Source organism: Sarcophilus harrisii, chromosome 3 (genome assembly GCF_902635505.1).
Source record: "Sarcophilus harrisii chromosome 3, mSarHar1.11, whole genome shotgun sequence".
NCBI lineage: Eukaryota > Metazoa > Chordata > Mammalia > Dasyuromorphia > Dasyuridae > Sarcophilus > Sarcophilus harrisii.
The window spans coordinates 58812335-58836241 of NC_045428.1; the positions used below are offsets into that span (position 1 = coordinate 58812335).

At 37.2% G+C, this 23907-nt stretch overlaps 1 protein-coding gene across 2 annotated transcripts in view; it reads right to left on the reverse strand.

The window, feature by feature from the left end:
* Window positions 1-21941, reverse strand: part of ACSL3 (acyl-CoA synthetase long chain family member 3) — a 68004-nt gene extending 46063 nt beyond the window's left edge. The window contains exons 1-2 of one of the 2 annotated variants that reach the window (XM_031957965.1): window positions 21835-21897; window positions 15738-15857 (exon numbers count right to left, since the gene is read on the reverse strand). The gene's annotated coding sequence lies outside the window, so the exon portion shown is untranslated. Of the gene's footprint in view, window positions 1-15737; window positions 15858-21834 lie in introns of both variants that reach the window. The other variant, XM_012546589.3, reaches the window with a different exon arrangement.
* Between the last annotated feature and the right edge of the window lie 1966 nt (window positions 21942-23907).

The following is a 23907-nucleotide window of genomic DNA, read 5'->3' on the forward strand; positions in this document are numbered from 1 at the left end:
CATTCCTGAATCTCTCCCAGTCTCTGGGAGGGATCACACCCATTCCTGATAAGTAATCTCATTCAATTGGAAATCTTGGCCTGGGACACAGTCAACATCCTTTTGAGTGGCTCAAACTCCCACTTAAGTAATCTCATTCAATTTTGAATTAAATTGAAGCCCCAAGCCTCAAAAGGCTAATAAAAGGAGATTCTGAACCCCAAATCTTTGCAGAAGTCCTGAAAGGATTTTGCCCAATGGTGAAGATATTTTCTTCTCAGTGTTAACTCACCCTGGCCAATTTCCTAATCAGGAGCTATTTGCCTTTCTCGACTTGGCCCACTGATGAAGATATTTTCTTATCAGTGTAAATGCACCTTTGACAATTCCCAAACAGGACCCTGCCCACTAAGAAAGCTTTCTTCTTAGTGCAAATAAATCCCCTTTTGCCACACAGACTTTGGGTATGCAGAGGGGATCTCTTACCCTAAATTCTCACACCTCATCAAAACTACCCAATCTCATATATATGAAAGTGTAAGATTTATAATATTGGACTTAATGTCTTCTTTAATGAGTGATGAAGGGAGTAAAGAAGAGAGAATTTGGAATTCAAATTAAAATTGAATTTTTAAAAAAGATCTATGATACATAAATTCCCAAAACTTGGGGGAAAAAAGCAATCAAATGCCTCATTAGACAAGTATGATCATAATTGTGAAAAAAGGCAGAAAGGAAAAGATATAGACCTATTTATCACTATGATGACACAAACATTTTAAATAAATACAAGAAATACAAGCAACGTGTGGGACAGTAACCCTTACCCAAATTAAAATCAGAAACTTTCAAGGTAAAAAGCAAAAATGGATTTATTATGACCTTGAAGAAAGGACAACTCCCAACAGACAAGGTAAGGTGTCAGCAGACGAGTGCAAAGCACAAACTTCAAACACAAAATTATATAGAGCCTAAAGCAGAACACCCCCCCCCCTTTTCCCCCCTTCCCTCTTGTGATCTTTTCTCCCACTCACTGGGGATTTCTAATTTATCCAGAGACTACATATGGACCCAAGAACATACTTTACCATAATAAGTATTTAAATGCTAATAAAACCTGGAGGAGTAAGATGGGAGTGAAAGTTTATCTAAGATAATCGAACACCTGCAGCTTTTAACTATAGCTCAATTTATCACAACAAAATCTCAAGTCACACTTAGGGGATAAGTAAAAGCCACATTCTTACCCAGGATCTTCAAGTTTCTTCCATTCAGCAATATATTAAATAATCCACTATTTCTAAATTGGATGTATACCACAGATCAAACATTAGAATAATCAACATAATTAATCATGTTAAAAACAAATTATAGTGTTAGTCAAAAGACGCATAAAGTATTTGATAATAATGCAATACTCATTTAAGTTAAAAGCCCTAAAGTACAACATAGAAGAGTCTTTTAAAAATATATTAAAAATTATAGATTAAAAAGTATTCACAATGGAAAAAACTAGATTTTTTTCCCCCACTAAATGTAAAGGTGTAAAGTAGAATTCTCCCTCCTATCACCACTATTTACTTGACAAAGTTACAGAAATATTACATAATATTTATATAATATATTTACAGATTTATATATAATAATTACATAGAGGTAGAAGTAAGAAAAAAATTAAGAACATTAACAATTAAACTGTTTCATTTGCAGAGATTGATTATATCCTTAAAAAACTCCCAAGAAACCAAGGGATTTTTTTTTTAAGATAATTAACAGATTTTTCAAATTAGGAGGATATTAAATAAAGCCACAAAAGTTATGGGCATTTCTACAAAAACTTATAAAAAATTATATAGAAATCCTAATCAAAATAATGGCAAAAAGCATAAAACACTTCTTAGTCATTATGCCAAAATATGTAATACTTACAATTACAGAGCATTCTGTACAGAAATTTAGATAAATTCTGGATTGTTATTATTATTCCTAAATGACTCAACCAATATCTATACAATTAATTTACCTATTATATTGTTATGCCAATAAAACTACCAAGAGTATACTAAAAAAGTGCTTAACAGAATAATGAAATTGCTATTAAACAAAAGACTGAAAAGCTCATGACAAATGTTTAAGTAAAAACACTAAGTTAAAAAAAGGTAAAAAGAAAAGGGAATATCTTCAAAGTTTTAAATTATCTTAAAATGATAAATGAGCTAAACTTTCAGATATTGGTTAAAAAAACAGAAAAATTCAACAATGAAACAAACTAAGTCCAAGGTTCGACATACTTGGGGAAGATTTTTTATTTGACCAGCAAAGAGTATTTTAAGATCAGCATTCTATTCTATATATCAAAAGTTCCAAACAGAATCTCAAATAAACATATGTAGTCAAATCATTTTAAAAAGCTGCAAGAAACTGGAAATACCTTTACAGAATTCTAACCAAATAAAATATAAAAGCAAAATAAAATAGATAAATTTTGATTATATGAAGTTGAAAATGTTATTTTTTTTAAATTAATATAGCTAGCAGAAAGAAAAATTATGGGTAATTTAACAAAGTCTTCACATCAAACATCTCCAAAAAGTTGGATATCTATGATGAATCTGTGTTGTGACCAAAAGTTGCAATTCCAAGTAAGTAGGTAAAGGAGAAATATATGATTCTCCAAAAAAAGAATTGTAATCTATTAATTGTCATATGTAAAGAATACTTTCAAGTAACTAAGAGGAGAACTCTATATCAGCTCTAAAGTTTCTTCTCACATCCAGCAAATTAAGATGACTAAAGACAAAAATAGCTAGTGTTGGAGAAGTTACGAGAGGTAACAATCGCTGGATCTGAACTGGTCCAATTATTATGAAAAATGATTTAAAAGTAGATGGTTCCACCACTATTCATTTGGTCCAAGGAGATGAAGAATAGGTAAAGAAATACATAGATACATACACACACCAACATGAAAATTCTCTTCTCTTAAGACGTACTCTTTTTGATAGTAAAGAACAAAAAACAAAAGAGCAGACATAAGAGAACAATGAAATGTTATTGTACCATTATAAGACAACTACAAGCAATTCAGAGAAACAAGGACTAATATGAACTGATGATAAAATGATATACAGTATAAATAAAATAAGGAGATGCACCTCCCTCCTTTTCTCTTGGAGAAACAAGGGACATGGCTATAAAATATTGAATAGAAGGATGTAAAATAATGTACACAAACGTGTCACAATGAAAGAGCAAGCAGTATAGTTGGATATGGCTGAGTAAAAATAAAAGATCAACAAATCTTTTTTAAAAATCTTATTAAGGAATTCAAAATCTAGTTAGGATAAGAGAAAAGTTAAGACGTGGTTTTAAGAAGTCAAATACACAAGTAACTGTGATGTAAGGAAGATATCACAAATACAAAGAAATTTGAGGAAAAATAATTTCAGCTTTTTTCTTTTTGGGAGGAGATGGGGAAGCGGCAATTTGAGTTTCAAGAAAGGCCCCATAAAAAAAGGTTGACTTAAAAAAAAAAAAAAAAAAAAGGCTTTTCCAACTAGTAAAGACTTTATGAAATGAAGTAAACAGCAAGGTATGGTACACAGCTAAGGCTGGAGAAAAGAAGGCAGCAGGAAGAAAAGCCAACCATAATCCAAGCTGGCTACAATGTAAAGGGGAACAGTATGAGATAATGCTGAAAAGCTAAAGTTGTGGAGGGTCATGAATATCTACACAAAATTTACACTTTATATTAAACAATCAGAGTCCATAATAGGGATAAAAAGGAATTTAGGAATCCATCAAAATTCAACTCTTCTTGTTGGACAAGGTGAGTCCCGGAGAAAAGGGATTTGCCCAAGATTACAGCATTATTAGTGTCTCAGCTGGTTATAAGGAAACCCAATCTCCTGACTTCTAGTTGTCTTAACTAGCCATAAAGATTATAAATATATCAAGGACAGATATCATTTTATAACCCCCATTCCCAGCAGTGCTATATGTGTGTGTGTGTGTGTGTGCGTATGTTTATATATGTACATAAACTTGTGAATGCACGTGTGCATGCACATATATATATCTACACACACACGCGCGCGCACACACACACACACACAGCACTGCTGGAAACAGGTTGTAAAATAACCATTCGCATCCACACATATACAGGCAAAGTGCTAAATCTGCTGAAATGGATGAACTGGTCATACACAGCACAATTAGTAGCACATTTAGGGGAAAAAAGCCCAGATTTCCCAACTTCTCATCCAGTTTTTTTTTTTTCCTCTCTGCTACCTGAGTAATATTAAAAGGCTTATTAGTCTTAGCATTTTGAAAAGTCCATAGATGGAACGGTTCTAGTTCTGCAGAGAAAAGAATTAGAAGAAAAAGTTACTGCTGCCTCTAGGGGGTAGCAGTGATACACCAAAGGAAACAGCCAGCCCTCTACTTTGTACTAACCAGCCAAAAGTCCACCGTTTGTATATAGCAAATCCCAAGAATCTCATACTGGGAACTCTAGTCCTCTCCTATATAAAGGCATCCTTACTGTGAGATGGCTAACTAGGTTTCCTGTAATCAATCTTAGTCTAGCTTTACATTAAATCACATCGACAAGCAGGCTTCATATTAATGGAAAGAGAGGCCTGGGAAGGTTATCCCTGTACAGGCAAATTAGACCTCTTCCCATCCTAATCAACCAGAACGTAAGGACTATCAGATCATGACTCAACCCAAGGCCCAATTTTCCTCCTCATCCACCAACCACCTCGCTCATAAACAGAAAAGAAATCAAGTCAATACCACTGAGTGGCTGCCAAAACACACACACTGCTGGTAAGGCTATTCCTCTTAAATTACCTTCAGCTTACTTATCTTGCATATACCCAATTTTTGCAATTTTTCCATTAGAATGTGAGATTCTTAGGGGCAGTTCTTGGTGGCGGGAATTGCTTCGGTGCTTTTTGTATCTTTAGCTATTAAATACTTAAAAAACACTTGTTGACTGACCACTACGGGATTCTTCATTCCTTCACATGACTCTGCTATGTTCCTTCCCTCCAGCGTTTTTCTCTTTTGGGACCTCTAAAATCTTTATTCTATTGATAACCTTCCATTCATTTTAGACTTCTTTAGATCATGACATCATCTTGTGCTCTCACAAACCTGGATCTCCCTCACCCCATCACTCCAGATGCTTCCTAGCCATTCTTTTAGGCTGCATATTGGCCTCCAAGTAATACTCTGGGACATAAGGAATGGATGTCTTTCTTCTTTACTGCCATTTCTAGACCTTCTTTCTAATACCAACACTACCCATCACCTTATCAGACTGTTTCCTGCTATATACCAGCTAACAAGACATACTCCCTCCTTTTTCAAGCCCAACACTTGGTTCCTAAGCTTCAACCCTTGCTTTCATGGCTGAGGACTTCAATATACATCTTGATGTCCCCTTAGTTATACTGGTCACTCATTTCAGTAATTCAGTCCTCATAGATTATAAAGAAGGGAAAGGGACCTGTATGTGCACGAATGTTTGTGGCAGCCCTTTTTGTAGTGGCTAGAAACTGGAAACTGAATGGATGTCCATCAGTTGGAGAATGGCTGAATAAATTGTGGTATATGAAAATTATGGAATATTACTGTTCTGTAAGAAATGACCAACAGGATGATTTCAGAAAGGCCTGGAGAGACTTACATGAACTGATGCTGAGTGAAATGAGCAGGACCAGGAGATCATTATATACTTCAACAACAATACTAGATGATGACCAGTTCTGATGGATCAGGCCATCCTCAGCAACGAGATCAACCAAATCATTTCTAATGGAGCAGTAATGAACTGAACTAGCTATACCCAGAAAAAGAACTCTGGGAGATGACTAAAAACCATTACATTGAATTCCCAATCCCTATATTTATGCACACCTGCATTTTTGATTTCCTTCACAAGCTAATTGTACAATATTTCAGAGTCTGATTCTTTTTGTACAGCAAAATAACGTTTTGGTCATGTATACTTATTGTGTATCTAATTTATATTTTAATATATTTAACATCTACTGGTCATCCTGCCATCTAGGGGAGGGGGGGGGGGGGTAAGAGGTGAAAAATTGGAACAAGAGGTTTGGCAATTGTTAATGCTGTAAAGTTACCCATGTATATATCCTGTAAATAAAAGGCTATTAAATTAAAAAAAAAAAAATCAGTCCTCATAATCTGTCACCTTAGACACAGAGATGACTACAACCTCTTCATCTTCCATGATTTCATCTGCTTTCCAAACCTATTTTTCAATATCCCAATGTCAAGTTACTCTGTCTTTTTCCAAGCAATGCCAGATCTGGTTTTATTTTCCTCCCTCAAATTCTTCTAATGCTTTAAATCCCAGCAATAAGTTATCTCTGCCTCCTATCCTCTATGCTCCTATTCAAGCTATATAATAAAATCACACAAATTTGGTATTAGTTTGATTATCATATCTTTTACCGATTCTCAAATAGGCTCATATTTGTCTCAACATCCCACAAAAATGCTCCAAACTTCTTCAGTCTGAGTCACATATACCAGTGCCTCCCCAAACCCTTTCAGCAATAAAAGACTACTATGCTTCATACTTTTCCAATTGGGTTACATCCATTATAACCACCAATCTCTCTTAGCTCTGACACTTGGGAGAGATCATTTGAGAATTGACTCACTGAAAGCCATTACCAAAAAAAGAATCTATACTTAATATTTCAAAAAATTATCAAAGAAAATTACTGATATCATAGAAACAGAGGGTAAAAAGAAAGAATCCATTCATCATTTCCAGAAAGAGATCCCAAAAGGAAAACTCCCAAGAATATTATAACCAAGTTCAAAGTTCAAATCACAAGATTTAAACACCTTCTATGTTAAAAGAATAAAGGGCTTAGAATATGATATTCTAGAAGGCCAAGGAACTAGAAATCCCGAGTATAAAACTGAGTATAATTCAGGAGGAATAAACAGATTTTTCATGAAGTAGAGGATTTCTAAGCATTCCTGATGCAAAGACCAAAGCTGAATAGAAAATGTGAGAAGACTCAAAAGACATAAAAAGGTAACCATTAGAAAACATAAGGGATTCAATAAGTTAAACTGTTTACATTTCCTAAAAATTTTATCACTGTTTAGGCAATCAGGAGAGTCTACACACAGAGGGCACAGGTATGAGTCAAGTATGTTGGGATGATCTAAAAAGAGAGAGAGAGAGAGAGAATAAATAAATGTGGAAAAAAAAAAAAAAGAGAAAGAAGGTTCCACTGGGAGAAAGGGTAAGAGAGGTAGGATGAGGAAAACACCTAGGTTTCAGGTTCTTAGACTTTCCCTTTGATAACCTGTTATTAGGAGATTTTCTTCAATAAATGTTCTGACCCTAACAATCATTTATACATCAAAAGTTCAATTAATACATTATTGTATTAGCTAATGTACATTGGCTAATTTAAGAAGTGTATAAATTATTATGTCTAGTTGCTGATTTGTTAAAATTATTTGGTTCTTATGACAAGAAAGAGTGGCTGAAGAGAAATCTAAGGATTTTTGCTCCCAGAGCTTAACAAAAGCACTCTTTTTCTTCTGATACTATCAAATTATCATCCAATCAAGCAACAGAAATCTGAGAATCTACAATCAAAATTATTTATTCCACTTTTTATTGACACAATAACTGGCTCATCATCTCACAAACTGGCTCATCCCCAAAAGAAGCCATTTCTCAGCACCCATTTAAAGGATAAGAACCGATAACAAGCAGCCCCACTCAACCTAACATTACTTACCTACAGTTCTTGCTTAATTAAATCCCCAATATTTGCATTCCCTATTGCAATGCATTGTTTTCTCTATGAAGATCTATAATTTGTATATACATATAAATTTGTGTATTATATAATTTATGCATATGGAAATAAAATATACTTAACAATTATAATTCAGATTTTGATTGCTCAGGAACAAATCTTCTATTTATAAAAATCAGTCCAAAGAAAATGCCCTAAGGACATTATTTTCCCTGAGACTTCACAGAACTATCAACAATGTTAGATCAAGTATGTGCTTGTTTGCACCTTTGTCCGCATTTATTGTTTATACTTTACTCTCTAATGTATTATATCATCCTATTAAATCACATGTTCTTAACCTAGAATCTATTAACTTTCAATATAATTGATTTTCTTTGTAATCCTAGGTATTACACAAACACTTAAGAAACATGGTATTAAACACTAAGTCAAATGAGAAAAAGATCCTGTCTTACATGATTTTTAAATTCATTGTATCAAGAAAAAAATTCTTGCTTTGAATGAAGTTTATTTATAAATAAAATTTTATTTATAAACTATTATTATATAAATTATTATGATTTATATATACAAATTTATAAATAATATTTATTGAATGAAGCATTCATTCAATAAATGTTTATAAATTATCCAGGAATCAAATTATATAAACATTATTAAGGGCCTACTATGTTATTTACAGGCAAACTAGGTGGTATAGTTTAGATGCAGTGCAGCTCCTAGAATGAATTCAAATCCAGCCTCAGATAATTAAAGGTAGATACTTGACCCTGGGCAAATCACCCTGTTTGTCTCAGTTTCCTCATCTGTAAAATGAGCTGGAGAAAAATGGCAAACCACTCCAGCACCTTTGCCAAGAAAATCCCAAATGGGGTCAAGAAGAATAGATCATGACTGAAACAACTGAACAATTAACACTACATTACTTGATACGAGATTCTTGCAAAAAGTAAAACATTTCCTGCCCTCAAATAGTTTAGATTCTACAAAGGGAGACAATGTGTGTATATCCACATGTATATATAAAATGTATTAGAAGGCATTTGCATATACACAAAACTAAAAATCCACTAGTAAAATAGCAACTGGATTGAGTTTTGTAGGAAATAAAGACTATAAAAGGCAAAAGTGAGAAAATTACATTTCAGGCATGCAGAACAGCAAACAAACCAGAAACATGGAGAAAAGAGTTGTAATATGTAAGTGAAGAATAGCAAAAAGACCAGTTTATCAGGAACAAAGAGTGTGAAGGTAAAGACACATCTGGCATATACCACATGTCATTAGTCTATCTCTCTAATGGCTAAAAAGGTATGGTGCTGCTAATAGAGAACCAGCCAAATCTACTGAGCCAGATCAGGTCCCCTCTGATTTAAGCATGACCACTTTGGCAGCTATGGGGAGGTTGGAATAGAAAGGGAGATTTCAAAGCATTTGAGAGAAGATAAGTGGCTATCTACACAATAGGGATCCCAATAACACATATTCCCGCAAAAGTTAGCCAGATTTTTCTTTAAGACTTTCTACTGAATGACCAGCAGGATGAATACAGAGAGGCTTGGAAAGACTTACATGAACTGATGCTGAGTGAAATGAGCAGAACCAAGAGATCATTATACACTTCAACAACAATACTGTACGAGGATGTATTCTGATGGAAGTGGTATCTTCGACAAAGAGAAGATCTAATTCACTTCCAACTGATCAATGATGGACAGAATCAGCTACACCCAGAGAAGGAACACTGGGAAATGAGTATGAACTGTTTGCATTTTTGTGTTTCTTCCCAGGTTATTTTTACCTTCTGAATCCAATTCTTCCTGTGCAACAAGAGAATTGTTCGGTTCTGCACACATATATTGTATCTAGGATATTCTATAACTTATTTAAAATGTATAAGACTGCCTGCCATTTAGGGAGGGGGTAGAGGAAGGGAAAGGAAAAATCAGAACAGAAGTGAGTGCAAGGGATAATGTTGTAAAAAAAAAATTACCCATACATATGTACTATCAATAAAAAGTTATTTTAAAAAAAAAGATTTTCTAATGAGTAGAGACTATTTCATTTTTATCTCTGCAACCCATGGCTCCTGGTTGATAACAGCCCTTCAACTCCCCCAACTCCCCATCCTGGCCAAGCCTTTTCTTCTCTATGTTTACACGCACAGGTTCTTCCTGACACAGAGATCTTATTGTCTTTCTCTAGATACTTACCATTTAATCATTATTTTTCTCAAACCATAGCACCCAGACCTGGACACTTTACTACAGATGAAGCCTGACCAGAGCAGAATGGGAATATTACTTCCTTACCATTACCTAGGATTGTATTAGCTCATGTGCCTGGCTCCTCAGAGTATGCTATCATGTTGAATTAGTTACTAAAACCATCAAATCTGTTTCAGAATAACTGAATTTTAACTAAGTCTTCCTTATACTTGAGTTGATTTTTTTTTTAATTCAAAAGCAACACAAAAGTCTGTCCTTTTTAAATTTCATCTTAATGGATTAAGTCCAATATTTTAGAACTCACCGAGTTTCTTTTGATGACTGTATCATCAATATGTTATGCTTCCCAGAGATCACCTGTACAATTTGAGGAGCATGCCACATCTACACCCAAAAAACCAAGCATAAACTCTTGACTGAAATGTCCATGTCAACATCTCTTGGAATGCAACCATCCAACAAATTCTAAATCCATCTGACTTATCTTCTCCACAAACCTCTGCTAATATCCACTTAAAAGAGGCAACTAGATGGTATGCACATAAAGAACTGATCAGAGAGTCGGGAGGACCTGAAGGCAAATATGGCTTCAGTTTAACACGTTAGCTGTGTGACACTGACAAGGCATTTAACTCCAAGTGCCTCACAAAAATAAATAGCTAAATTCTACCTAGGTCATATTTACAATATCCTCCCCTCACCAAAAAAAAAAAAAAAAAAAAAGGAGGGAAATGGAAGTTAATGTGGCATGACATATTACTGAAGAAGCCAGGGTAATTCGCTGTAATCACCATTTTCCAACCTACATGTTCTCTTTAATGATTCATTCTAAAATGTTCCCAGGAATATAATTCAAGTTCCCTCTACTACTCAGGATCTATTCCTTACTATATGAGAAAGAGAGATAAACAGAGAATGAACAATGTTTGCCCTTCTCTAATCTAGTAGCACCTCTTTAACTTTCTATTTTTCAAACACCACTGACAGAGGCTCAGCAATCACAGCTACAGAAACCAGGATGCAGTTAACATTTGAGTCAGAAGACTTGAATTCGTATTTGTTTTGGATATCAACTTCAAAAGTCATTTGTTTTATCATTTTGGCCTCCTTTGCAAAGAAAAGAGAAAACAAAACCAAGTAATTCTTTTCTCACTGCAAACAAAAAACCTCTCTTGTCCTATGCTTTTCTCACTAGTCTCATCTCACTCTGAACATTCCTCACACAATTATTTTTCAAATGTATTTTATCTTTCCAAATATATGCAAAGATAGTCTTCAACATTCACCTCTGTAAGACCCTTTGTTCCAAAATTCTGCCTTCCTCCCTTACTTTCCCCCATCCCCAAGACAGCAAGCAATCCAATATAAACTAAACATGTGCAATTCTCTCAAACATATTTCTATAGTTGTTATACTGCGCAAGAACAATCAGACCAAAAGGGGAAAAACCACGAAAAAGAAAAAAAAATAATAATAATAACAAAAAAGGTGAAAATACCATGCTTCAATCCACATTAAATCCCTATACTTCTTCCTCTGGATGCAGATTCAATTCTCCATCCCAAGTCCTGACAATTTTTACAATACCATGCCATGCTATTATTCACATTCTGTTACTGATCTTTATCTTACATACTTTTTTTTTTTTTTAAGTTTTATTGGTCTGTGAGTTCCCTATACACTTACATGTATACGCAGTATGCCTTCAGAATTTCATCTGTAAGGATCTGCTGAGGTGACTTTAGTCTCAGAACTCTTTGAACTTTATTTTCCCACAATCAAGGTCCATGTTAAACTATACCGAATTTCCTCTTTTCCATCATAAACCCTAGGATGACAGGGTCACATCTACTCAAGGTTCCCATCATTTCCATCTCACTAACCATCTACTTTAGTAGATGTTTGTTTAGTCCCTTTAGTAAGAGCTAAGAAAATAAGATACAGAATGACCACAACACTGTAAATGTAAAGAACAACCATGAAACACTCAAAATTGAATGCTGGAGAGTTCCAAAGAGCAAGGTTGGCTCCAAGGAAGAAACAAAAAAAAAAAAAAAAAAAAAAGAGGGGTCTACAATCTACAAGTATGGCACATTCCATATGCTGTCCAATTTTTTCCCCAAAAAAGAACCGGTGGTTTTCCTGATTTTTCCTTCTTTTCTTTTAAAAAATTATGAAGGGCGGGCAGCTAGGTGGTGCAGTGCTCTTAGAATCCTTAGCTTCTTTCGAGACTCAGCTCAGAAGCTACTTCCTAAAGAAAGCCCTTCCCTCATCACCCAACCTCACTGTTAGAGCTTCTCCATTTCTCAAGTTACCTTGCAATTATTTATCTGCATATATATCATAATCACATTGTATCAGCCAACCGATTAACAAACACTTATTAAGATTACTATGCCCCAGACACTAATCTTAAGAATATAACCTCCTACACATTGAATCGAGCATCAGTCCTGAAGTCAGGAGGACCCGAGTTCAAATTTGCTCTCAGACACTTAATACTTCCTAGCTGTGTGACCCTGGGCAAGTCACTTAACCTCAATTGCCAAGAAAGACAGAAATTATGAAGGAAGGCTTCCCAGAAGAACAAGTGGAGAGAGAAGGTAATACAGAGGAAAAGTTAGGTAATATAAAAGCAAAATATATCCATTTTAACTTTAAAAAGAAATTATAAACTGCTGTTTTGGCAGAGAAACCAATTTTCTAATTGGCCACTGCATAATAACAATAGACTAGGTGAGTAGTAATCAGGAGCTGAATTAGGGTAGGGATCATGTGAATGAAGATAAAGGAAGAGATGGAGCATTATATAAGAATACACAACACTTGGGCAACTCCTATGTGCTAAGCACTTTTTACAAATATTTTCATAATGAACCACAAATACAGAATAAGACATTTTTGGCCATGTCCAATGTATTAATTTAATTTGTATAATATTAGCCATTTGATAATTGAGCTGGGGGGGTTTAAATTAGTATAAAGTGATAAAAGATGTACTCCCCTCCCAAAAAAGCATTTTTTTACCTTTTTAATAGAAGAGTTTTAGTAACTGTTTTTCATGAGGAGAGTCTCATCAATTATGAGAACTCCTTATATTGAAACTCTCTCCACAGAGGCAGCAAAAAGGCAACTCACTTGCATTCTGAATTGCATGGGGAGACATATTTTTTTCCCTGTCGTCAGAGTTAACATGTAAAGGTAGGACTTACCCCGAGGATTATTACCAACTTTGAGGTAGGTTTTAACTTCACTCCACTATACCAGGGTTAGTCCCCAGGGAGTAGTCACAATTTGAAAATAAAGAAAAATAATAAAATAGGCAGGCAGAATTACACAGGAATGAAAATAGATACTAAGAGCAAAGAAGCATGCTGAGGTGAGAAAAGGATGGCAATACATAAAACTCCTAAGAATAGAGATGTGCAACTATCAAGAAAAAAGGCAACCAATGCAGGATACTTAACAGTAAACGTGAATACAAAAAAAAGGGAAGCTGCAAGAGTCAATCACCTAGTGTCCTTTAAAAAATGAAATAGAAGTAAAATAATGATGGTTAAAATGACAGACCATATAGGAAGGCAGTCAGAAAAACAAAAAAACTTTTAAGCATTTCTGATGTATTGTTTTTGAATTTTGCTTCTTTTCTTAAAAATTACTTTTTAAAAGGATGGCTCTCTGAAGGGAGAATACAGGGAAATCTAGGTGATATAAATATTTTTTTTTTTTTTAAAGAGGAATGAAAAGCAATGCTATGTCAAAAGCCATCTAAATTAAATGAAACATCCTTGAAATAGTATGGTCATAAAAGTACTCTGAACCAAGACCAAAAAAAAGCACAAATAAATCAGGAAATAAGATTACCATAGTATCATAAAACGGAAACAAAAGATTAAGCTGTCCCATACTTTTGTATAAGAATAAAAGAGTTTTTATAATTAAAATCAGCATCAGCTAGAAGATATGCACTCTATCAACAACTATCTGGGGAAAATGTTCCAATTTTACTAAGAGAAATATAAATTAAAACTGAAGGGTTCCAATTCACACCCCTTAAGAGTTGAGGTGAGGGAGAAGGGTCAAAGATAATTGTTACAAGAACTTTGGGAGGCCTGGACTAGTATACCTTGTTTGTTGCTAAAGTTGTAAATTAGCTCCAAAATTCTGTAGTTTGGAAACAGATCCAAGAAGTCATCAAATTGTACATATTCTTTTGCCCTATCAATGCCATTACTGGGATTAAACCCTGAAGGATGTCAAAGTCAGAGGAAAAGGACCCACATATGTACAAAAAAATCTGTAATACTTTTTGTTGTACAAAGTATCTGGGGAAAAGTGGGTGACCATCAACTGAGGAATAGTTAACTATACTATATGAACATAATGGAATATTTCTACTCTAAAAGAAGTGACAAAATGAACAAATTCTGAGAAACCTGGAAAAACTTATGAAGTGGTAAAAATTAGAATAATCAATGGTCACAATAAGGTAAAGATAAACAATTCTAAGAGTTACAAACACTAATGAATGCAACAAGCAACCCAGAAGAATCCCAGAAGATTGATATCAAAGAAGACTGATACTTCCCACTTCATAGCAAAGAGATAATTGACTAGATGCATAGAATAAAACATACAATTTCAGACATAACCAGTAATGAGTTTGTTTTGTTTGCCTATATATATTTATTTCAAGGAAGGGAGGGGGTTTATTCGTGAGAGTAGGGTCAAATATAGTTGTTAAGGGGAGCAGGGTAGTAGTAATACTAATTTTTTTTTAAGGAAGAAAAATGTTACTGGTAGGAAAAACACATAAAAGAGAACAGAAAGCAGTTTATAAGGGATACAAGCAAAACAATGTTGTTACAACTGTGTTAAATTTAAAATATCAGTTTTAAAGAAATTGTACATTAAAGATTCAGAGATTAATATATAACCTTGTTCTCTTTTTTGCTGAAATATTTGTGCTTATTGTTGATTTAAGTTCCTAATAAAAATAAAATGTTTTTAATCAGTATCAGTTCTATTAAATTACTGAGCACTAAGCCTCCATAACTCCCCCCAAAATGTTAAATTTTATTTTGTTAAAATAAAAGGACTTTTTAATTAACAGACCAACTCAGAAGGAACCAAAAAGCCCATCTAAACTAAAATATTGGATCTCCCAGGAAAAGATGTGAATCAATGACTTTAAAAAGGGGGACTAGAAAACCAGTACATTCTGGCATGGAATATGGAAGAGGAAATGAATCCAACAGGAAGACAACATGGGGGGAGGATTAAGAGGAGAAGACTGAAGTTTTTCTTTTCCTAAGACCTTTAATTTCTTTATTTTGTTGAAAATTCAAATGCAAATAGAAAAAAAATCTAAGTGAAATATAAATAAACTTGGTTCTTTTTCAGTATGGATAATCCAATGCATTGATCATGCTCCTCTGACTATTCAATTCAGATAGCCTTTGCATCTTAACAATTCAGTTACATAGGAATTCCTATAACCAATTACTAAGCAATCTACTAATTTCATAAAAGACTTCTTATCTGTGAAACCAGTTTCAGAAATGGGAAGAGTTTCCATTCTAGATAGCCAAATATTCTGAAAACTGATTTTTTATTTCTCTATTGCTAAGATAGAAGGTGCCCAATGACTCATACCACCCAAGGGGCCATATTAAGGAACTTCAAGGCTCTTACTCACATCAGATAACAGTGCTTTGCAGGTGCATAGGGAATGTTAATAAGGCTTCCACTATCTTTAGAGGCATCTCAGGAGACCAATAGATGACAGGAAAGAAATCTAGTTTGACCTTCAACTTCCCTACAGTCAACGGGTAAACCAAAAGAAAAAAAAAAAAAAAAAGGTGTTACCATTGGTCTTTGAATTGTCACCTTTGTTTACAAAAAAAAAAAAAAAAAAAAGTAATTTAGAAATCTTTTTGGTAAACAATCTATTTACTATAACCTAATCCTTTACCAAGATTTAGTGAACAGAAGCTCAAGATACTTTCTTACTAGATGAAATTTTCACTGATACGAATTATATATATATAATGACTAACAAATTATACAGTAAAATGATGATTAAAAATAATATCAAGTGTTGATTCAGATTCAAAATAGTATGTTACTACAGATTTTTTTAAGTTTATGGAACCTAAGTTTAAAGACCTGTTTAACATCTACTGGTCATCCTGCCATCTAGGGGAGGGGGTGGGGGGGGGGGGTAAGAGGTGAAAAATTGGAACAAGAGGTTTGGCAATTGTTAATCCTGTAAAGTTACCTACCCATGCATATATCCTGTAAATAAAAGGCTATTAAATAAAAAAATAAAATAAAATAAAGACCTGTTTAAGATTTTCTAGTGCAATCAAGTGATCTTTTTTTAGCAAGTTATCATTCTAATACTACTAGTGCAGCCTACAAATCAACCAAGAAGTATTTATTAAGGGCAGTTAAGTGGCAAAGCAGATAAGACTCCTTTTCCCGAGTTCAAATCTGGCTTCAGACACTTCTAATCCTGATCCTGAATAAGTCATTTAACCCTGGTTTGCCTCAGGGTCCTCATCTGGTAAAATGAGCAGGACATTTTGGCTAAGAAACCCTCAAAAACCTCATCAAGAGTCAGATATGAAAATGCTTAAACATTTATTAAGCTCAGTCAATATGCCGGTAACCTGAGTATAAAAATAAAAATACTCTCAAGGACCTTACAATGTAATAGAGGAGACAAATTTAAATACATGTAACACAAACATAAAATGAATAAATACCAATGTATACAAAGTAGTTAATACAAGTTAATTTGGGACAAAGGACATTAGCAGATCAACACTTGAGCTGCCTCTAAAAGATAAGAGTGAGGAATGAGGTGGAGATAAAGAAACAAGTGCAACAAAGTAGATGAAGACCTGAACTAAGGTGCAGCTGTGAGTCCAAAAGAATGGTCAGATATGGAATATTGTGAAAACAGAAGCAGGATGATTTGACAACTGCCTGTATGTGGCATGAGGAAGACTAAGAGATAAGAGAGAATGCTGAGATTTCGAACTTGGTAGAATAGAAAATAGAGAAGTTTGGAAAAAGAGACAGTTTGCAGGAAAAGAGACTAAATTCAGTTTTGGACATGATTGATTTGACATATCTCCAGTCCAATAGATAACTATTAATTGGGACAATTAAACTCTAAGAAGATCCACTGGCCTCTCATGAAGAGAGGGGCAAGGCTGAGGTCTTCCCTTAAATCCATTTCACAAGCAGGTCAAAACATGCCCTTTGTGATGTCACTGCTCCTCTTTGAGAATGAAGGATGAACAAAAACAAGAGGGAACAAAGGAGCAGCACTTGGAAGGAGCAAGACCTGAGTTCAAACCCTGCCTCAATTTTATGCATGACAGTCAAGCACTATGGCTCAGAGGAAACTGAGCCTATAGTATATATAGGAGATATATATGGAGATGATGATAACAACACAAGGTAATTATGATCAACTAAGTAAACATTTGTAAAATGTTTTACAAAGTGCAAGTTATTATTGCTGTGATTACCATCATCATCACCATCATTATGATTATATAGATCTAAGAGTCATCAGAAAAGAAAACTAAACAAAACCATGAGAACTGACGAGATCACCCCAAGAATGTCACAGGAGATGAGCAGACCTTGAACAAAATCTGAGAGGATTCAGTTAAAGCCAGAACTGGATGAGAAACCAGTTACAGGATAGTGAGGGCTTTAACAGACAGACAGACAGAAGGAACACCAGAGTACAGACATATCTCAGAGACCACAGCCAGAAAGCACCCTGTCAGAGGCACAGGTAAATACAACAGCAAAATGACTCATGAAGAATGCAAAATATCATAAAGAAGCATAATTTGATGATAAATCTAAATGATCGTTTTAAAATCAAATCCCTCTAAGCATTTATGTCTGATAATCTAAAGGGGATATAAGAATGAGTTTTCTTGTGAAACTAAAGATCAACATAAGTCACATTATTAAAAGATTTAATAAAAGATTAAAAATGTCTTTCAAGCTGATCTAATACTATGATTTTGTGGAGTAACACTTGTTCAAGCTGGCAAACTTCAGCTCTCTTGGCCACCTTAGGCCTAGTCACTACACAATTCCATAGGTCTAGAATAGGAAGGCACTTCAAAGACCATCTAGGACAAGTTTTTATTTTCTTGCGGAGGAAACAATTATCCCTGAGGTTAAGTGACTTGTTCAAAGTAACCATTGTGTCAGAGCCATTTAGCTCAGGTCTGACTGCAAAGCCAATGAATGTTCTACTTTATCCTAAAGGAGTACCAATCCTCCTTCCTCCAGAAGCACATTCCAAGAATTTAAGTTAATATGTCTGCATCAAATACATAAGAGTAATCTACCTCAACACTTACTAAAATGAAGTATGTATCTATGTATATGATCTGAAATATTGCAATCTGCATCACTGTGCAACTGTGCAAAGCCCAACTTCATGATGCCTTTTTTTTGTTTTTTTGACAGGTAGTTTGAAATAGTGAAGTGAGCTAGCTTTGGAATCATGAAGATTTGAGTCTATTACATCAAATAATGAGGGTGTGACATCACTTAACCTATTAGTGTCTCAGGCAATTCTCTATAACCTACATAGAAGATACTGATCTCTAGTGAGGGGGGACTTCCCCAGGAAAAGAGATAAGCTTCATCTAATGTTACAAGTTTCTTTTTAGCATGGCTTTAAGGGAATAAATCTGAAGCAAGTTCTCTTTATATCTGTCTACTTACAAGTTTTCCCTTCCTGAAACTAACCAGTGCTAAGGCTAAATTAAGCATAGCTGATTCTGGCTTCTCAGTTTCTTCTATCTCTGACACATTCCTAGCAGTGTGACCTTGGGCCAGTCACTTAAACCACCAGCACTCAGTTTATCATAAGCCTAGTGAGCATTCAGCACAGTGCCTAACAGAATAAGCACCCTATAAATATTAGCTGTGATTTATCTTCATTTAGAAGCCAAAGATGAACGCTTCTGATCAAATGGATTATTGGTAAAAAGCACTTGGAACAGCATCTAGCAGAGTGTAGGCACTATATATATATGCTTCCCTCTTCTTCCCCTTCTTTATACCACTAACCTGAGATTCCCAAAGACTGGCTATTCTGAAAACAAAATTTTCTCTCAGTCATTGAATGCCATGGTATATATCCTGAAATGATGCTAGAGATGAAAGCAAAGAGAAGAAAAGAGGGAACCGTTGGTTCCGGAGTTTTGGTTCCTATGACCAAAAGTTTTGTCTACCATCTGTGAAGATGAGGCTTTTAGAAGCATTCAAAGATTAATCCAAAATTATGCAATTGTACATGGGTAAAGCCCTGGCTCCAGTTTTAGTATCTGAGCACCTACAGTACTTAACTTCCATGTCCACATTATAACAGAAGAGTCTCATCAGAGCCCACAGATCTCTTAGCTCTGAGCCATGAAACCTAGAGAAATAAAGCTTCTAAATATGTTCAAAATTTAAGGATTTTGACCTCTTTACTCCACAAAGAACATGTTTCAGACTCATGATTTATACTTTCTAATAAGACTTTCCTTTGAAGAGAAACATCAATTTAGAGTCACAGAACTGGAAAAGATTTAAAATTATCATCCCAACACTTTCATTTAATGGATTGATAGGATCATAGATATAAAACTGGAAAGATCTTCTAGTCCAAGCCAGCAAACAAAGTAGGAGAGATTAATTAATTTGACCAAGATCAAGCACCTTGTTAGGAACAAAGAGCAGTCAGTTCTCCCAACAGTAATTTTAATTCCCGCTACACTTTGGACTTTTAGCTTGTTGAGAGAAATTTAAACTTTTCTTCTTCCATAATGAATTCTACTAAGGTATCTTAAGAACCAAATGATCCTCACATCAATTCTCAAGCGTTAAATCAAGACACATCCACAAAACTTGGGATAACCATGAAGGAGGAACTATGCCAGTGTTATTATCCACAGCTCTCCTGGGTCATAAAATATGGTAACATGGCCAAACTCCCATGCATTTACACAAGATCTATATTCTAGTGTTCCATGCCGTTCTGAATTTTTTTATGCCCAAGTCACAGGATAAAACAGCATGGTTAGGGAGGGAATAAAACAATGGACTTGGGTATCAGTTAGAACTGGTCAAAATACAACTTCAGATTCTAGCTCACTTAACTTTTGGGCTTCAATTTTCTCATCTGTAAAATCAAGATATTGAACTTGTCTCTAAATTGTCTTCCAGTTATATTTAGGATGGGGGGAAAGGGCTGGCTATCAGATATGATCAGGCTCTGAAGCTTACTTGATTTGTGATGTTAGGTCACAAACCTGTGATTTGGACATGGAAAGTGCTTTGTTAAAAGGAACTGAACTGTCCAAGGTCATAGAGGCACTAAGCAGCAAAGTCTTGGAGGCCAAGTCACTTCTCTTAAAAGTTGACTTTATTATCTGGAAGGTCTCCTTCTGGCTAAAAATCTTATGATTTTGAAATCTACAAAATGCACTGACCACCTGGATCAAAAGAATAAGGTCTCAAAAGGAGATACACTACTTCCAAAGGAAAAAAACAAAAACAAAAACCCCAAACCAAAAACTATGGCACATTCTTTGTATTATCCCAAATAGCAAAGGCAATAGCAAAGGCAATTTGGTTGGGTAGAGTAAGTAGACCATAACCCAATTTCGTCCATCTTACTTGCCAAGAGATTCCCCTACAAAAGTTGTCAAGCCTTAACAATCAAAGTCTCATTTCAGGGGCATTTAGCTTGGCTCAGGTATGGGTTTGGCCTCAATTCTCCACCCAACCCCCACAATTTATGCCTCAATTTCTATCATGGTGACTTGGAAACAACACCCTCACCCCCCCACCCAGATCATGCAGTCTTAACCCTCCCCTCCCAAGCTATGACAGATCCAGCAGCTGCAATGCCCCCAACAGCACACAGCCCCCCCTCCCTCCCTCCAGACCAGGTTTTCCTTCTTCCACCCCCGCTAACCAGATCCAGAAGAATGGGCAAAGCTCTGAAAGCCTCCCACCGAGACCAAGCTGCCCCCTTCTCACTGCCCCACTCCCAGGTCCAGAAGCAGCAAGGTCTGGAACCCCAGCCTCCGACAAGGCTCGGCTATCACCTGCATGCAGCAGCTGCCCTGTTCCCGGAGGCTCTCCCCCAGTCACCCCCACGCTGCTCTGCTATCACCCCAATGCCGCAGCTGCCTTGTTCTCCGAGGCTCTCCCCCAGTCACCCCCACGCTGTCAGGTCCGGCAGCGGCACAGCCCAGAGGCCTCCCCCTCCCGCGGTGGGTCAGCTTCAGCAGCAGCAGCCACGCTCCAACAGTTCCCGCCCCCCGCGGGGTCTCCCCCCACACTCCCCACGCAGCGATGCTAGGGGCCCCTCCCCCAGGCTCTCCTCCCTTCGCCCCCACGCTGTCAGGTCCAGCAGCGAGGCTCCCAGAGCGCACCCCCACCACTCCCCACAGGGGGAGTGCGGCATCTGCAGTCTCTGCCTCGGGGTCCCCGGCCCAATCCCCCCAGAAGCAACAGCAGCCCGGGCCCAAGCCGGACCGGGCCGCGCGGGTCCGGGGGCGCGCACGCTTTACCCCCACCCCCGCGGCCCCGTGCGCGCCCCCGAGGCCCTCCGCGGCTGGGGGGAGGCCGGGGGCGGGGCCCGCGTGCCGGCCAACGCTCCCCGGCCCCGGCCCCGGCCTCGGCCCGGCGGTCGGCTAGTCCTCGACCCGAAGGAAAAACAATGGGCCGGCTGGCGTGCGTCCCTCACTCACCCAGCGCCGGCGCCACCGCCTGCGAACGCCGGCTCTCCGCGCCGCGCCTCGGCTCCCCGTCCGCCTCCGCGCCGAGCCGGCCAGAGGCCTGGAAGCATTCAACCCCACCCCCTAGCTCGCCCGCTGGCTCCGGGCGCAGGACCCGCGGCCGCACTTCCGAGGCGGAGCGAGGCCCTCCTCCTCCTCCTCCTCCTCCTCCTCCCTCCCTCCCGGGCCACCCAGCGTCCCAACCGCCCCCTGACCGTGGCGACTAACGCTACCGCCACTCTCGGGCGCTGGGAAGCCAATGTCTGTTAAGTCCTGAACCGTCCGGGACACGCACCTCCCAGCGACTCGTTTGCATATTCAGGAGCCGCAGCCTCCCATTGGTCCGCCGGGGGTGGCGCGTGAGGGGATGAGCCTATCGGATTCCGGCCGGGAAGAGTAAAGCCAGCGGAGGGAAGGAGGAGGAGTGAGGTTACTACAGGTCATTTGGGCTCGGGCTCCGGAGTCGAGCCGGAGGAAGCTTCCCCGGCTGTTCTTGGGCGTGCGCCGGTCCCCTGTGCAGAACGACTACGTCTGGGTCCCGACCTGCTGCGGGGATAGTGGGGGAAGGGAGAGGGCTCCCAATAATCGGAAGTGCAGCATTCCTGTTGCCCGATATAGAATCTAGAGAAGTCACCTGTGTTTTCATTCCTTCTTTTTTAATAGCATTAATTGATACGTTTTTGCAAAAAATGGTACTTTTCGGACTAAAAAGCGGATTTTCAACGCCAAATAATAAGAGCTGAACGCTTAACGTCTGGCAGCAGGCAAAAAGAAAATTCTCCTCCTCCCCATTAGCTCCCCCTTTAATAAAATATGTAGAAAAGTGAGGTTTTGTGTTTTGTTTTTTTGTCAAAGCGTACTTTATGACCTCTGACTTACAAGCCTCGTGCTTTCTTATGCTTAAAAAAAGTGTCAATTACTTTGTCAATTACTCTAAAGGATGGCAGGAAAATGAGATGACACAATGAGTAGATTCCCACTGAAATTAACCACTAATCAATGCAAGTTTGTGGCAAAAAGCTTGATTAACTAAGCATTCCTAATGTTAGGAACCTTTTCTCGAGACGAAAAACCGAATAAATAGAAGCCAGTCTGTTAGTCAGGGAGAGCTAGGAAGAAAGCCAGCCAAACTCAGAAGTCAAGAAGACCGAGAAACCAGTCCGGTCTCGAACACAGCATGTGTTACCCTGCGAAAATCACAATCTCTCCATGCCTTCTGCAGCTCTCTAAGAGTCTTCTAGTTCAAGGGACTGTATAGACCTGTTCTGGGATGGTCATCTCACCTGCGATTTTTTTAATAACAGTGATGAAATGATAGATTTAGTCTCTAGCCTCTCTGTCTTCCATACTAAATTCTCTGGGTTACCAGAAATTTAAAAAAAATTAATTTCTCTTTGTATTTATTTAGTTGAATTATACCAAGGTAGAAAAGTAAAGCAAGTATTCCACTTCAAGAATGAGAACTTTTTTTGTTGTGTTTCTTGAATGCAGAGAAGCTAGAATTTTCCAACGTAAAGAGGACTAAGAGCTTTGAGATCAGTCAGACACAAATCTTCTTTAAGTAGGTGAAAGGTGATTTTCATTAGTTAGCTTCCAGCTAAAGTAGGGGCTTATTTCCCTAAAGAATCTCTAGCAGCCAGCATTGGGCGGAGTGACGTCGTGAACAAAGACATCCTACTTAACTTGGGCCTGCCGCCAGTTTATCTACCTAAAGGAACGGATGCTTTACCTGAGCAACCTGTTCTTCCACTAGAATCCTATAGAAATTCTACTACTCGTTAAATCCTTTGAAATATCGTCATTTGATACTCCCCAAAAATAGTTTTAGAATTTCTTATCTGAAAATACTTCTTAGCATATTGTTTTTGCAACTTAGTGCGTGTTTTTCTCCCCTACAGAACTAAGGAAACCACTTTCAAAATTAACACTTAAAAAAAAAACCAAGCTTGAACCCTACCAACCTAATAGCACTTATTTATATACACTTAAATTAACCTTTTATACAACTGTATTTTTAAAAATCCAAATGTTTAAGGCCATGAGGAA